Source organism: Periplaneta americana, chromosome 8 (genome assembly GCF_040183065.1).
Source record: "Periplaneta americana isolate PAMFEO1 chromosome 8, P.americana_PAMFEO1_priV1, whole genome shotgun sequence".
NCBI lineage: Eukaryota > Metazoa > Arthropoda > Insecta > Blattodea > Blattidae > Periplaneta > Periplaneta americana.
Window position 1 is genome coordinate 44,478,125 of NC_091124.1, and position 16,621 is coordinate 44,494,745.

Consider the following 16,621-nt stretch of genomic DNA (forward strand, 5'->3'; position numbering starts at 1 on the left):
GAAACTCTCTTTCTGATCCTTTCACTACTCTTTGTGGTGTTCCACAGGGCTCCACCCTAAGTCCGTTATTATTCTTGCTTTTTATCGATGATATTTGTAAGTCCATTTATTCCCATTATCTTCTCTTTGCCGATGATTTAAAAATATTTAGGAAAATTAATAGTCTTGCTGATTGTCATTTACTTCAAAATGATATACACGCGATTCAACGTTGGTCTGATTATAACGGTATGAAAATTAATATTTCTAAAACATGCGTTATCTCTTTTTCTAGGAAGACAACTACATTAAAGTTCAACTATTTGCTATCGAATGCCGCCATAATCAGGAAGGAATGTATTAAGGATCTTGGTATATATCTTGATTCTAAATTGTACTTTCATGACCATGTTGATCATTTATTTAATCATTCACTAAGAATGCTTGGTCTCATTAGGTCTATTACTTATTCCTTTTCCTCTCCTGATACACTACTTACATTATATTATGCTTTAGTAAGGTCTAAATTAGAATATGCATCTGTTGTGTGGAACTCTATTACTTCTACTGATTCGGCTAAACTAGAAAATATCCAAAGAAAATTCATTTCTCTTTGTGCGTTCAGATTTGTACCTAACTCCTCTTCTTTAAATTATGAACTATCTAGTAAATATTTTAACTGTACCAGTCTGTTTTCGAGACGTCAGGATATTGATTACACTTTCTTTAATAAAGCTATTAATGGTGTCATTGATTGTGATTCTTTTATACATAACACCCATCTTAGAATTCCCGTGAAAGGTTTTCGTGGTCAAAGAATTTTTTTCACTAAATTATTTAAATCCCTTTCTCCAATAGCCAGGTGTATTAAAAGTGCCAATTTGCAAGATCAGATTTGATTTTACTTATGCATGATATATCCTTACTTGTTATTTAATATCTTTTATTACTTGTTAGATACTCTCATTTATTTTGTTGCATTTGATGAATGATTAATGTTGACTATTATATTATGATTGTGTTTCATCTCACTGCCATTTTCTGTCATTCATTCTCATAATCATTTGTTCTGTTTTGTTTTGTTTTTTATTTTGTGCTAAACTGTAATTGGCCTTGTGCTGTTGTTTTGCACATTAATATTCGAAATAAATAAATAAAATAAATAAATAATAATAATAATAATAATAATTATTATTATTATTATTATTAATTTTTGTGCTTTATTCACTTATTTTGTAACTAAGCATGAACTTGTCTTTGATGAATGATTTTTCAATTATTGTTTCAAAATTGCCTGTGCTGATCTGCTGACTGCTAATGTAAAGTGACTTTCAAGATTTTTTTTTCCTAGAGTTGTAAAATGGCATCAACCTATTTATGTAGTTCATCACACAAGTTAAGAAAAGACTTTTATGTCTTTCTTGTTGGCTACATCTGCAATCAAATCTTCGGAGCCAAAGTACTTTCGAACTGACAAGTTTTAAGACTTTTCTTCTACAATGTAAGAGTTGTAAATCTTACAACAAAGGAAGGTGGGGAACTGATGATTCAAGAAGTTTCCATTTGTTGGCGAAAAGCACGAATCCCTACTAGAAGAACTGACCACTGCGTTGATTAGTTATTCAAACCCTATGATGATTGGAAGGGTTTACAGAAAAAAAGAGTTGAGTAGAACTGCAGGCAAGGAAAAAAGAAAAGAAGATATTTTTTTATGAAAATTATGGACGACTTCTTTGACGAAGCTGATTCAGATGCTTTGGGACAGATAAAAATGAAGAGGATAAGAATTTCTTAATGCTTCAGTGCCAAAAAGGACTACCAGGCTGTATGGTTGGTGTAGATCAAAAACTAAAACACAAGGAAGAAAAAGCACTGAAACGCAATGCAAAGGAAATTGCCAGGAAAGAAAGGACTTTTGAAGAAATGTAACAAAATTTTACTACTCATCAGCTTGCTACATCACAAACTGATTATTCAATATTAATCAGCCAAAGTAATGATGGTGGTGATGACAGTGAAAGAGCAAAAACCGCAGCAGCAGGAGTAGTTCCAGCAACTCGTGGTACATTGCAGTTTTTTACTTCTCGTCTCTTTGAAGATTTTGATAGGTGCAAAATCAATGATAGAAATGGGATTTACTTATGAGGAAGCTTTCGGGCGTAATACTGAAAATCTGATAATAAATCGCACTTCTTTTCAATACCTTAGAAACAATTTGGAGAAGCAAGGTACATATAAATTATTTTTCTTGCTCGAGTGTATGTTCGAGCCTAGTTTTTGTCATCAGAAGCATTTAAAGCACCTTATCATGATTTCCTGTTCATGAGTAAACTGATAAATTACCTATTGATCCAGAAATCAGTAAGGCTGCTGCAAATAAATTTTCCAACCATCTCTGGTATTTAGTTCCCGAAACTGTGGCTCTATCCTTTTTTGATCACTATGTTCCAACAGCAGTTAAAGCAAATATGACTCAAGTTATACTGAGAGTGGACGAAGGTGAAGAAGAGAAGGAAGAAGAAGAAAATCTACTGAAGAGGTACATTCTGCACCAAAATAATTTTTTTTGCTTTACAAATATTGAGTTTTCGTCTTTTGTAGCTCTTGGTACTAAAATTTTCTTCACGAGATTTTCTATCTGCACCGATTTCCTCGACAAAAACCCTTCAACTCGAAAAGATGATCCTGTTTACAAAAGTGGAATTGAAAAAATTGAGAAGATAGTTGTTGTGGATGATGTTGCAGAAAGAGAAGTCAAACTCTTCAGGGTTACAATAACATTCTCACAAAAGATGAAACTGAGAAACAATTTGTTTTACAGAACTTTACCAGACACTGAAAAAATTACCCAACTGCCACTAAATCCTCTCTTAGAAAAAAGTAATGTTCAATGTTCGTTCCTTCAGATAATGTTTTGATTATATAGAAATCAGAATAATAAAAATGTGTTTTCTCTTGTAGAAATTGTGTGCTTTACTAAAAAAAAATCTAATATTTCTTAAAATTTTCATCTTATTTCAGGAATTTTTCGAATTAACTTTTGGGAAATTTCATTCAGAATATTTTAAAACAATTGCTGGGGTTTCCAGGATGTCCACATAAATTTCTCCAAGAAAAAAAAAAGAAATGGTCGAGATAGGGAAGAACATACCACTTTTGTTGTTGTTTTCTAATGTCAGGCATTGGACAATAAAGTCATTTGACCTCTTGCACTCCAATATTTTTCAAAGATATTGTCATGGTTAGCCACTGACGCACAGATTTTGAGATGTTCTGAATCCATTTCTTGACTTGAGTTGCACAATGGACAGTTAGGAGACTGATATATTCCAATTCTATGCAGATGCTTGGCCAAACAGTCATGGCCTGTTGCCAATCTAAATGCAGCTACAGACAATTTGCGTGGTAAATCGGGAATCAACTGTGGATTATGATGCAGAGAGTTCCATTGTTTCCCTTGAGATTGTGTTATCAAATTTTGTTTGTTGAAGTCTTAAGTATGTAGATTTAATAAATCTTTTCACAGAGTAATACGTAGATTTAGTAACAGGTCTGTAAGTAGCAGTGCTGCCCTTCTTTGCTAAAGCATCCGCATTCTCGTTTCCCAGGATTCCACAATGGGATGATGATATCCATTGGAATACAATTCTTTTATTGAGTGTTATTAGTTGAGAGAGCATTTTATTTATTTCTGCTATTTGAGAGGAAGGTGTGTGTCTAGAGACTATTGACAGAATAGCTGCATTTTTAAATTTATTGATGTGGCAGAGAAGATTCCTGAGACTTTCACTTATTGCAGTGATTTCTCCATCAAAACTTGTTGTTCCATATCCAAGAGATCTATAAAGTGAGAAGAGACAGCACGTAACACCTGCACCGGCACCTTGTTCCCTGGAGATCAAGGATCTGTCGGTGTATAAATGAAGCCAATTTTGTGGAGGGTATCTAATATTAATTGTCTCTGAAGACAATTGTTTCATTATTTGTGTTCACTTCTGATTTCAGTATTTCTTGTGTTAAATTTAGTTTATACTCTATATTTAATAGTGTTAAAGGGTTTGGTTTAATTTGTAAGTTTTCTTTTAAATTCGGGATGTTGATTTTCTGTTTTAATTCTTGAACCATGGATATGAAACTTTTTTGAGTTTTTAATCAATGGAGAGGACTGTATGAATGCCAATTGTTTCCTGGTAATCTGATAAGTTTTTCGTATTGAATCAGTGCTTTTTCTTCTATTATCATTTTGATGCTGTTAATATTAGTGAGGAATCTCATAGAATCTATTGGAGTTGTTTTGATTCCACCAGTAATGAGTCTGAGAGCTTGGTTTTGAACATGTTCTATTTCGTTTATGAAAGGTGAAGTAATTAAAATTTCTCCGCAGTATGTCAGCATTGGCTGTATAAACATTTTGTATGTAGTGTTCAAAGTATTTCTAGAGCAACCTCATTTCTTTCCTGCTAGTCTTTTCAGAAGGGAGAATCTTTTACGAGCTTTTTCAGAAATATATTTCAAATGGTTGTTCCATGTTAACTTACTGTCGAAAATAACTCCAAGATATTTGGATTCATAAGTCCTAGGAAGGTGTTGGCCATTGTATTGGATATTGAATTCTCTTTCTTTTTTACCAAGTGAAAATATTTGGTAGTTACTTTTGCCTAAATTGAGTGTCATCAAATTTGATGTATTCCATTCATGTAGTTGATTTAGAGCTTTAAGAGCAGAATTTTGAATTTTGTCTCTATATCTGTGAGATCCGGAAGTCCACAAATCTATATCATCTGCAAATAGTGCTGTTTTCATGTTTGATTCCTCTAATAGGGAGGGTAAGTCATTTATAAATATTGAATAAAGTTGTGCTGAGGACAGCGATCAACTGGAGAGAATCAGAGCCCTAGAATTGGAATTAGATGAGGCAAAGTGTGAAATTAATAAATTGAGAGCTTTGAAGGATAGCATTAGTGTTTCGAATAAAGGGAGATCTCACACTTGGATGAAACCGAAGAATTCCAAATCTAGGAGTAGATGTTTCTCTGCGGATGATGCTGCATCAATCAAACTGACCAACAAATTCAGTGCTCTTCAAGCAATGAATGTTGATCAGGAGAACTCAGACCCAGTATCGACATTAGTAAAGGTAAGTCAGAAAACAGATAAGGTTAATGATTGTAGGAATAAAGTATTGATTTTAGGAAGCAGCCATGCAAGAGGTATTTCCTCACTTTTGAAGTCGAAACTGGGCGATGAGTTTGAAGTATCTAGTGTATGTAAGCCTAATGCTCCTCTCAAGAATGTTGTTGAGGATATGATGAAATTGAGTTCAGATTTTTCTAAGAGGGATCATGTAGTTATAGTGGGTGGACCAGGTAATAGTATTAATAACGATTGTAACTATTCTATTGAGAAAGATGTCAACAACATAATTGAGATGAGCAGCCATACCAATGTGGGATTTCTCAGTCTTTTCAGCAGGTACGACAAGCCGTATCTTCACAGGAGGGTGCGGAGTGTGAATATGCGGCTTGAGCGGGCTCTGATGAGACCTGGGGCATCACACATTGGTTTGATAGATGTAAGCCCTATAAGAAGGTATGAATATACGTCACATGGCCTGCATCTGAATGGTAGAGGCAAGGAGCACCTTTCGGTTCTTATTGCTAATAGCATCAGAGGCAGCCATGTTAAAAAGCAGAGTTGTAATATTCCTGTGTTAGTTAATGCTAGGGCTTCTCCTTTTTTAGGTTAAACCTCCCACCAGTAAGGTGTTTGAAACAAGTTCAACTAAATTGTAAATGCTCTGATGTTTCTAGTAATGAACACAGTAACTTCACTATTTTTCATCAAAATATTAGGGGATTAAAACAAAAAACTGATGAACTGATCACTTCTTTAGCAACTCAAAAGCATAAACCTCAGATACTGTGTATAACTGAACATCATATGAAGCAACAGGAAATACTACAACTGTCTTTACATGGATATGTATTAGGTTCTCATTTCTGTAGACATGTCTTCCAAAAAGAGGGTGCCTGTATTTTTATCAGAGAGGATCTATTATTTAGTAAAATTGATATATCTGATTTTTGCCTTGAACAAGATATTGAAATCTGTGGAATACAAATTGGTTATGAGATATCAAATTTAATTATCTTATGTGTTTATAGGGCGCCAATGGGAGATTATAAGAAATTTACAACTAACTTATATTCATTATTGAAAAGACTTTATAAACCACATACCGAATTTGTAATCTGTGGTGACATAAACATAGATTATCTATCAGAAAGCTCACGTAAAAGAAAATTAAACTCACTTCTTGAAACTTATAATCTTAGTCACACAGTAAGTTTTCCAACCAGAACACAAGCTGGAAGTAGTACTGCCATTGATAATATATTTATAGATAAAAGTAGATTGAATTCCTATTCAACAGTACCATTAGTCAATGGCCTGTCTGATCACGATGCACAAATTCTAAGTGTTTTCAATATGAGTGAAAAATTCCAAAGTGTTAATCTAAAAAAAAAAAAAAAAAAAGGATTATAAATGCTGAATCTCTTCATCATTTAAATACATGTCTACAAAATGAATCTTGGGAAAATGTATATAGTACCGATACCATTGATATTAATACTAAATTTAATGCATTTTTCACTACATTTACGAATTATTTCAATGAATGTTTTCCAGTCAAGGTGGTGAAAAAATGTAAAAGTAAAAACATGTGGATAACTCAGGGAATTAAAATATCATGTGCTAAAAAAAGGAATCTATATTTAATGAGTAGGAATAGTGATGATCTTCATGTTCTTAATTACTACAAGAATTACTGTAAAACTTTGACAAAAGTTATAAAAGATGCAAAGAAAATGTATCTGAATGAAAAAATACAAAATTCAGATAATAAGATTAAAACTATTTGGGATATTATTAAAAATGAAACTAATCGATATTCAAAGAGTGAAAATATTACTTGCATTAAAATCAATGATAGTAAAATAGATAACCCAAAATCAATTGCAAATCATTTTAACGACTTCTATATAAATATTATTCAGAACTTAAACATTCAAGATTGTGCAGAAGATGCTGCACTTGGTTACCTAACTGATGCATTTAACACTGAGTTTTTAGGTCTCAAATTTATTCCCACTACCGCAGCAGATATCATGCATGTGATAAAACAACTAAAAACAAAATATTCCTCTGGATATGATGAAATTCCAAGTAAAGTTCTGAAAGCTTGTTCTGAAATATTATCCCCTCCGTTAAGCTATCTATGCAATTTGTCAATGCAATGTGGTATTTTTCCAGAAAGACTCAAATATTCAATAGTAAAACCAATATACAAAAAGGGAGATAAATGTACTATTGCTAATTACAGACCCATATCATTATTAACAACATTTTCAAAAGTGTTTGAGAAAGTTATGTATAATAGATTATATCATTACCTGAAGTCCAACAATATATTAGTTTTAGAACAGTTTGGATTTAGAAAACAAAAATCGACAGAGAATGCTGCTTTTAGTTTGGTGGATGAAATACTAAATTCATTAAATTCGAAACTACATGTAGGTGGGATTTTTTGTGACTTGGCTAAAGCATTTGATTGTGTAGACCATAGTATATTAGTAAAAAAATTGAAGTTTTATGGTATTAAAGATGAGATGTTGGGTTGGTTTACATCGTACTTATCAAATAGAAAACAAAAAGTAGAAATAAATGTACCAAATAGTCATAAAGTTACTTATTCAGAATTTAGAAATATTAAACATGGTGTTCCGCAGGGGTCAATTTTAGGTCCATTGTTGTTTCTAGTTTATATTAATGATTTAGCCTTGACCATAAACAATTCATCCCATGTAATTTTATTTGCAGATGATACAAGTGTAATTATTTCAAGCAAACAATACGATCATTTTATAAACACTTCTAATACAGTGCTGAATCTAATGAATGAATGGTTCCATGCAAATAAACTAGCACTTAATGTTGATAAAACCAGTGCAGTCAAATTTAGTACACACAATTGTGCTCAGGTTTCCTACAGTATTCGATTAAATGGAACTCATCTCAAAGAATCTATAAGCACAAAGTTTCTTGGTTTAGAATTGGATAATCACTTGAACTGGAAAACGCATATAGAATGTATTACTCGTAAATTGAGCTCTGCCTGTTATGCATTAAGATCCTTATCTCCTATTGGTGATATAAACGTACTTAAAATGTCATACTTTGCATATTTTCACTCTGTAATGAAATATGGATTAATATTCTGGGGTAACTCGTCTGAAGCTAAACACGTTTTTGTTTTACAAAAGAAAGCTATAAGAATAATGGCCGGTGTGCATAAAAGGACCTCGTGTAAAAATATTTTCCGAAACTTAGAAATCTTGACTTTACCTTGTGAATACATTCTTTCCCTAATGATGCTGTATATTAAGAACCAAGATAAATTCAGTACTAATCAAGACATTCATCATTTTAATACAAGACATAAATCAGATCTTCATCTACCCTCTGTTAGTCTAAGCTGTTTTAAAAAAGGAGTTCGCTATTCATGTATAACAGTCTTCAATGCACTGCCTAATTATCTTAAAGATTTGAAGAACAACGAGAAAAGGTTCAGAAAAGAATTAACCAAATTTCTACATACTCATACCTTCTACACAATTGTTTATGCTTGTGAATTGAATTATTCTACTTAAATGACATGTACAATTTTATATAGCTCAACTAAAATATGTTTTTATATTGACTTAATCTGTTTACTATGTATTGTATTTTTTGTTTAGCATAACTGATGAATTGTATGTACTGTAAATTGAATAGTATACTGTATAGGTCAACTGATGAATTGTTTAAGCTTATAAATTGAACTAATTTGATTGTATATGTTTGTATAGTTTGGCTGATGAATTGTATAGGTTCTTAAAATGATTACTAGTCTGTGTAGCTCTACTGTTGAATTGTATATAGACCTACTGTAAATTGAATGGTAATATGTATAGCTCAACTGATGAATTGTTTATGATTATAAATTGAATTAATCTACTTGATATTAATTGCACAAATTTGTATAGCTTAATGAAAGTATGCTACTTTGTATTGTATATATTTGTATAGTTTTGGCCGATGAATTGTATATGCTTTAAATTGAATAGTAATCTATATAGCTCTACTGATATTGTTCGTGTTTGTAATTTGAAGTAGTTTGCATGATATGTATTATCAATTTCTGTATATCACAACTGGTTGAATTGTTTATGCCTTAAATTTAATTAAATTGTTTTGTATTATAATCTAGCTCAACTTATGAATGATCGTTTGCGTTTGTAAATTTAATAATCTGATTGGCTATGTATTGTATACTTTTAGTAGAGCCATCGATGTAGCTCAGTCGGCAGACTCGCCGGGCCGCTGATCCGGAGCTGTGTTCGGGCTTGGGTTGGATCCCCCTTTGGACTTTGGTTTCTTCGGAGGTTTTCCCCAGCCGTGGGACTGAAGCCGGATGGTCTATTGCGAGTCCTTGGCATCAACCCCTTTGATTTGATTACCCCCTTTGATTTGATTACCTGGTTGGGTTTTCCGAGGTTTCCCCCACCGAAAAGGCAAATGCCGGGTAATATTTTGGCGAATCCTCGGACCTCATCTCATCTCACTACATCTCACCAAAATGTAAAAAAATTGTACAAAATTGTAAAAATTGTAGAAAATTACTAAATTGTAAAACTATAAAAATTTGTAAAAATTGTAATTGTAATATTGTAAAATGTTGACATGTTCCACATCTTAAAGCTTCATTGCTCATGTAAGATCTATGGAATAAAATAAATGAATGAATGAATGAACAGCGCCCTGGGGTAGACCAAGATATGTTTGCCTGTAACTAGAAAGTTGTTGTCGTCGTTGTTGTCTAGTGCCTTGCATTTGGCAATGAAGCCATTAGCAGTCATGCTTTCCAATACTTTTGAACTGTAACTAGAAAGTGAGTTATTGAATTTAGTAGCAATGAATCTTTGACTAAGGAATTCTGATATCCATCTGAACATATTGCTGGAGATACCTAATTTATAGAGTTTTAATAATAATTTATTTCTCCAAACAGAGTCATATGCTAATTGAAAGTCAATAAATATTGCCAAGGTATCTTCTTTTTTGTTAAAACTGTCTTTTATTTCTTGGCCGAGGCGTATGACTTGTTCATTAGTAGAGTGTAGTTGTCGAAAGCCAGCTTGTCTTGATGATAAAAGATTTTGAGATTCTAAATACCAAGTTAATCTGTTGGAGATCATGGACTCCATAGTTTTTGCTATCATGCTTAATAGTGCTATTGGTCGATAACTATTAACATCATGAGCAGGTTTCCCTTTTTTGTGAATTGGTACAATGATTGCTTTTTTCCAAGCTGCAGGAACTGAGGTGTTCCATGATAAATTGAAAATGGATAAAAGTACAGACTTGGCTTTTTCCCCCAAATGTTAAAAAAATTCTGAATGAAAGTTGTCGGGGCCAGGAGATTTCTTGGTTTTTAAATTTTGTATAGCTATACTTAATTCTTTGGAAGTAAAATTTTGATGGAATATTTCAGGTTTTGTGATATTGTTTTAATTATATTTATGTAATTCTCTTTTGATAAATTTGTCAGTTTTTTTGATATTGGGATGTAATCTGTGAGAGTTTGAGTAGTGTTTATTAAATACATGTGTTATATCTCTACTATCTGTTAGTGTTCTGTTATTGTGAATAATAGGTTGGCTAGTATTTTCCTGTGTATTGGAAATTCTTCAGAAATTTATATGTTTTAGCGCTATCGGTTCTGTAATTAATATTTTCAATAAATTATTTTGTATGAAATTAATCGTTGCATATACTATGTTACAACTTCAAAGCGTTTGAGGGTTGCCAAGCAGTTGTCCGATTGAGCTGAAAATTTGCACAGATTAATTTTTTGTTGATTGGAACAAAATAAGAGGGTGGAAGCAGCACAATTTTAACCTTAGGAAAATTACCTATAGCTAAGGGCCACCGTAATGTGCATAATATGATTAAAAAACAAAACATACAAATTATTTGACTAATGGCAATGTTTATCAACCTCAGTTAAAAACGTAGTAACCATAGGTTATGAAATTATGGTTAAAAGTAACCAGAGTTAAAGTGTAATTTTGGTGCACCATTTATAATCATTGGTTACTTACATATGGTTAGCTGAAATATCATTTAATTAGGGCAAAGTCTGTGTTGATCATAGATCACACATGTTTCTATAAAGTGACGAAAGGAAAGCATCCATTCCTCTGCAAAGATGATAGTCAAGGTTTAAAAATGACTGTGCTTACTCCATTCTGCGTCAAAACAAATGTATCATATATTTTCATCTTGTATTTGTTTGCCTTTCGGCTCTGTTATGTTCCTGGTTGCATTTCTTTGTTTTTCGGTGCTTTAATTTAGAAACTGTATGCCTTGAATTCAGTATGAGATATTTGTCTGTTGTGAATTTCTGTCATGTATTGTTTACAATGACCCCATTGATAAGAGAATCCAATGTTGTATTAATGCAGTCAGATCAAAATAATCCAAATATGCACTTGATGGTAGAGACTGAAAGATGAACAAGAAGTTTACTGAAGAGTAATAAGATTTTTATTAATGTATGTATCATAAAAAGAAATCTGACTTTGTCTGTACACTTTCTTACACATACAGAAAAATCTGGAGACGTTTGTGCAAGATTGCTATGATGCCATTGCCCTTTTCTTGTGTATACATCTTATACTGAGATACCAGCTAATGTGCCACAAACGAGCAGTACCAGCATTAGATCGCTTTTGGGACACCCTTCAGGCTGTTATATGGCCAAGGTATGTGTGTGTAAATGTTTGCTGTACTATAATCTTCTAATGTACTCTTGGTTACGAAGATTTGTTGGCCTTCTCCTTGGTGTAATGGTTAGCTTGTCTGACTATGAATGAGGCACTGGGTGTAGGGCCTCATAATTGCAAAAATTGGAGAGCTATGATAGGTAGCGAACTTCAGTTAGAAAAGCCAGTTAATAACACCTGTGGAAGCTCATGCACTGACCTTGCAGCACCTCTATCCCATCTGGTAGTTATGCCAGGACTTTTGAAATTATTTCTTAAAAAGGGGAATATTAAAACGAGATTTTATTTTGGATCAGCAATTATAAAGTTGGTCATTTTGTTTCAGGTTTGAGTATATCTTCCGATTGAACATTCAGAGTATAAAGGATTGTGATCCAACAAAGTTTAACAAAGAACTGGGACCACATTATGTAAGTATTGTATGTACACACATGCTAATAAAGTAAATTGTTACTACTCTTTATACAGAATGAATGATAACCATAACACTGAAACATAATGAAGATTGAAATTAAATTTTGTCAAACTTGCATGCTACCTACCAGTTGTCAGTGGTTTCCAGGGACAGAATAGTAAAATGTGTGTAAAATTGAAGAATCTTATGTTATAAATGTGCTATAACGTTGTGTCCATGGTTTTTCTGATTTGTGGCTGCTCGAGGACCCACAAGTTTCTCCTCCACACTGAAAACTCTCGTATTCACCTCGCCATTTTGCACTCTTGGAATGGCTGGGTATTTCCATGTATTATGGTTTCTCTCAGGTTTGCCAGGTATCTCCCTCTGTGATCACACCTTGAAATACCACTGTCAAGATCGGACACAATTTTCATGCACAGATTTGTTTTGGAGGAAAAATAAACATATGTACTGGGACTTCTCGCCCACTCTGTACTATAAAAATGAAGGGTACACGGGAAAAACGAACAATGTCACATTTTCATTAAGGTTGAGATATTGATCTATTTCAGCATATTACTGCTAGATTTATTGATATTTCTACTTGAAATGAAGGAAATGATGAGTGTACCCGTGGTTTTAATTCTCCTTTATCACTTTTGGTAAAAATAACACGTTTGTTTGTAGTAATAGAGTGAATTAGATAATGACATCACCCTTAACAGCATTGTGACATTATTTGTTTTTCCCGTGCACCCTTCAAATGTCATGCACAATTTGCTAAAAATGCAGGTGTTTCTTTAAAAAATTGTATTCACTACAATTTTTGATGATGAAGTTGTGAAATTTTTTCTTGTTGAAGAATATATCCATGTGAACAAATTCGTACACGTTTTTTACGTTTTTCATTTCACAGTTACTGGAAAAGAAATCTTGTTTCAGTGGCCAATATTTTTCAAAGTTTAAATTTTCAAATTTGACATTATTTTGCACATGCTAAACCTGAGCCCTGAAAGTATAAAGTATATTATATAAAGAGAACTCATTTGTGAACGTTATTACAAATTTTGCCAGTGTCTCCTCAAATTTGGCGGTAAAATAAATTTTACAAAATACTACACACTCTTTACACTAATTTATTACATATGACACTTGTGCACTGGAAAAATCGATATAAAATTTATTGTTGATTGATAATATCGACTTCTGTCGAAAGAAGAGACTTTCCTTCATAAGTTGCCATGTTGTGTTGATATCACATGATTGAAACAGGAATTACGAGTGTGTAAAAATTGCAGCTGGTGAATCAGCTAGTGATAATACAGTATGTGTATAACATCAACGGGCTGATAGATCGGCCTCGTGGCATTGATTTTGATTATTTTATTCAGGAAAGCTCAATATTAAGATTTGTAGAATATGATATATATATATATATATATATATATATATATATATATATATATATATATGTATTTCTCAACCTATTCGGTCTTGCTGGCCCTTCACATTTCTGTATTTGGAGCAGCAGTTCTTTCCTTACACTATTTACAACTTTAAACACCAGGGGCGTATTTTGCGGACTACCGGGGCTACTGGCGGTAGCACAAGGAAATTACAAAAGAAAAAGTTTATAATATAACATAATGTAATAATTTTGTATTATTAGTTTTACCACAGTAATTAAAATTAAAGTAATTGTTAGATTTATATGCGCTCTCTGCTCTCGAAAAAAAACAAGTTGTCAAGGTGGCATAGCTGGAGAAACCGCTTGCTATGTGAGGTAGCCTGTGACCGTACCGCGCACGCTGTCCTGTCGCACAACTGCCCATCCCCCCGCTCTCTTCTGTTTCCATCGTGCAGTGTAAGGCCGGGTGAGTTGCCGCTCTCGTGATCGGTTTCTTCGCAGGCGCGAAGCAACAATATGCTTAGCACGCTAGCTCATGAATGTAATTGTGTTCTTGCAGTGCAGTATTTTAAATTTGTGATTTGTTCGAGTGTCTAAGAGTTATATTAATTGTGAATTATTAAGTTTTTAATTTCCCAATTAAGTGATATTGTGAAAAATATGGCAGAACAAGTTTCTGGAGAGGTTTGTGTTGAAAATGACTGTGTAATAGAAGGTTTATTAAAAGTGCCTTTTAACCGTCGTACATACAACGAGGAAGTTGAAATTGTGAAAATGGAAAGACCAACTCCTGAGTTAAATTTGTCCATGGACGTAAAAGAAAAACAGCGTGAGTACACACGCCATTTCACTTCAACATCATATGGTAAGTGGAATTGGTTGTGTGGTAGTTCTAAACTGTCTAAACTATTTTGCTGGCCATGTTTGTTATTTAGCCGCGAAACTAATGTGTGGTCAAAAGAGGGTTTTCTAATATCAACTCCCTTCGAACTGCAGTCCTAAAACACGACAAATCAAAAGCTCATATTTGTAGTAGCATGAACTTTGCAAAATTTGGGAAGACAAGAATTGATTTACAGCTAGATAAGCAAAAAGCTCTACATATCAACCAACACAATGCTCCTGTGGAAAAAAAAATCGGGAGATTTTACTGCATCTTATTAACGCAGTCTGCTTTCTAGGAAAACAAGAATTGGCTTTTCGGGATCATAATGAGAGTGTGGAATCAGACAATAGAGGAAATTATATTGAATATTTAAGTTCCTTAAGTGAATTTGACCATTTACTGGCCAATCATCTTGAGAGTTCAACAGTATTTCGTGGTACTTCTCCCGCAATTCAGAATGACTTAATATTTGCTATAAGTGGGGTTATGATAAAGAACATAAAATCTGAAATAGAAGAAGCACCTTTTTTTGTTGTTGTTGTTGATGAAACAAGTGACTGCTCTAATCAGAGTCAATTGTCCACTGTTTTAAGATATGTCGATAGTACTGCCAATGTTCAAGAACGGTTTATAGGATTCACAAATGTCAGTTCGGGCAAAACTGCTGCTGCTTGGTTTCAGCATGTGGAAGGTGTTATAGCAGAATACAATGTCGGCAATAAGTTAATTGCACAGACATACGATGGTGCTTCAGTTATGGCGGGAAATATTAATGGCTTAAAAACAAAAGTTCAAGGAAAGTATCCTCAAGCACTATTTGTCCATTGTTACAGCCATGTTCTCAATTTAGTTTTGCAACAAACTACTTCATCCATTCCAGAATGCCGCATTTTTTTTCAAAACACTGTCAGGTTTAGCTGCATTTTTCTCATCATCTCCTAAAAGATCAGAAAAACTCAAGAATTTATGAAAAAGAAACTCCCAAAAGTAGCAACAACTAGATGCAACAACTAGATGCAATTTTACATCTCGGCTTGTAAATACAGTAAAGGAATACAGAGAACAACTGACTGCTTTCTTTGAAAATATCATTTGTAATGATTCTGAAGAAAACTGGGTATTTTTGGATATTTGTATTTTTTTCACACAGTTTCAGAATATATTTCTTCTTGAAGTCTATGCTAGAGTGTTCGCACATATAGATGTGCTCTACAATATTCTTCAGACAAAAAGTCTAGACATAGCATACTGCTTGCAAGAGGTATCAAAGTTAAAAAATACTATATTCGAGTTCAGACGTAGTGGGTTTCCGTCCATATGGAGTAATATGGAAAATGAAAATTCTTCAGCCAATACAATGGAACCACCATTAAAGCGAAGAAAAGGAGATGATAAATTGAAATACAGGCAGCTGTACTACAACATACTAGATCGTATGCACATGGAAATTACTGACAGATTTTCTGATTATGGAAAGCTTCAGTTCACATATCTTCTAGATTCTCAAAAATTTTCTGCTTAAAAAGAAAACTTCCCGAATGAGGCACTAAACAAATTATTTCAGTCCTATAGCAGTCACTTTGATCAAGTACGTTTGAAAAATGAATTAAGTGTAATATAGTCAGCAGAAGTCTTTGATTTTTCGAACAAACCTATGCATGAAATATTATCTGCCATATATGAAAACCAGCTGAACCAAGTTATTCCTGAAGTCCTTAAATTGGCAACATTAATTGTGACAATACCAGCTACGTCAGCATCAGTAGAAAGAACATTTTCTGCGTTGAAGAGAATAAAATCCTACTGTAAATCAACTCATACACAAGAATGTTTATCCGGCTTGGCACTGATGTCCATTGAAAAGTCATTTCTACAGAAACTTCGCAAGCGGCCCAACTGTAATTTCAATGACGAAATCATCAAAGTATTTTCGTCCCAATCAAGACGTCTGGAATTCATATATAAATAGGTAAGGAATTTTATTATAGGGACTTTAAAATATATTTTGTGTAATAATAAGGCCACTGTTAAACACAGACGTATTTTGACACTTGAAGCCTCTT

At 33.3% G+C, this 16,621-nt stretch overlaps 1 pseudogene; it reads left to right on the forward strand.

The window, feature by feature from the left end:
- LOC138704699 (vacuolar protein sorting-associated protein 52 homolog) overlaps positions 1-16,621 on the forward strand; it is a 68,859-nt pseudogene that overhangs the window by 14,289 nt on the left and 37,949 nt on the right.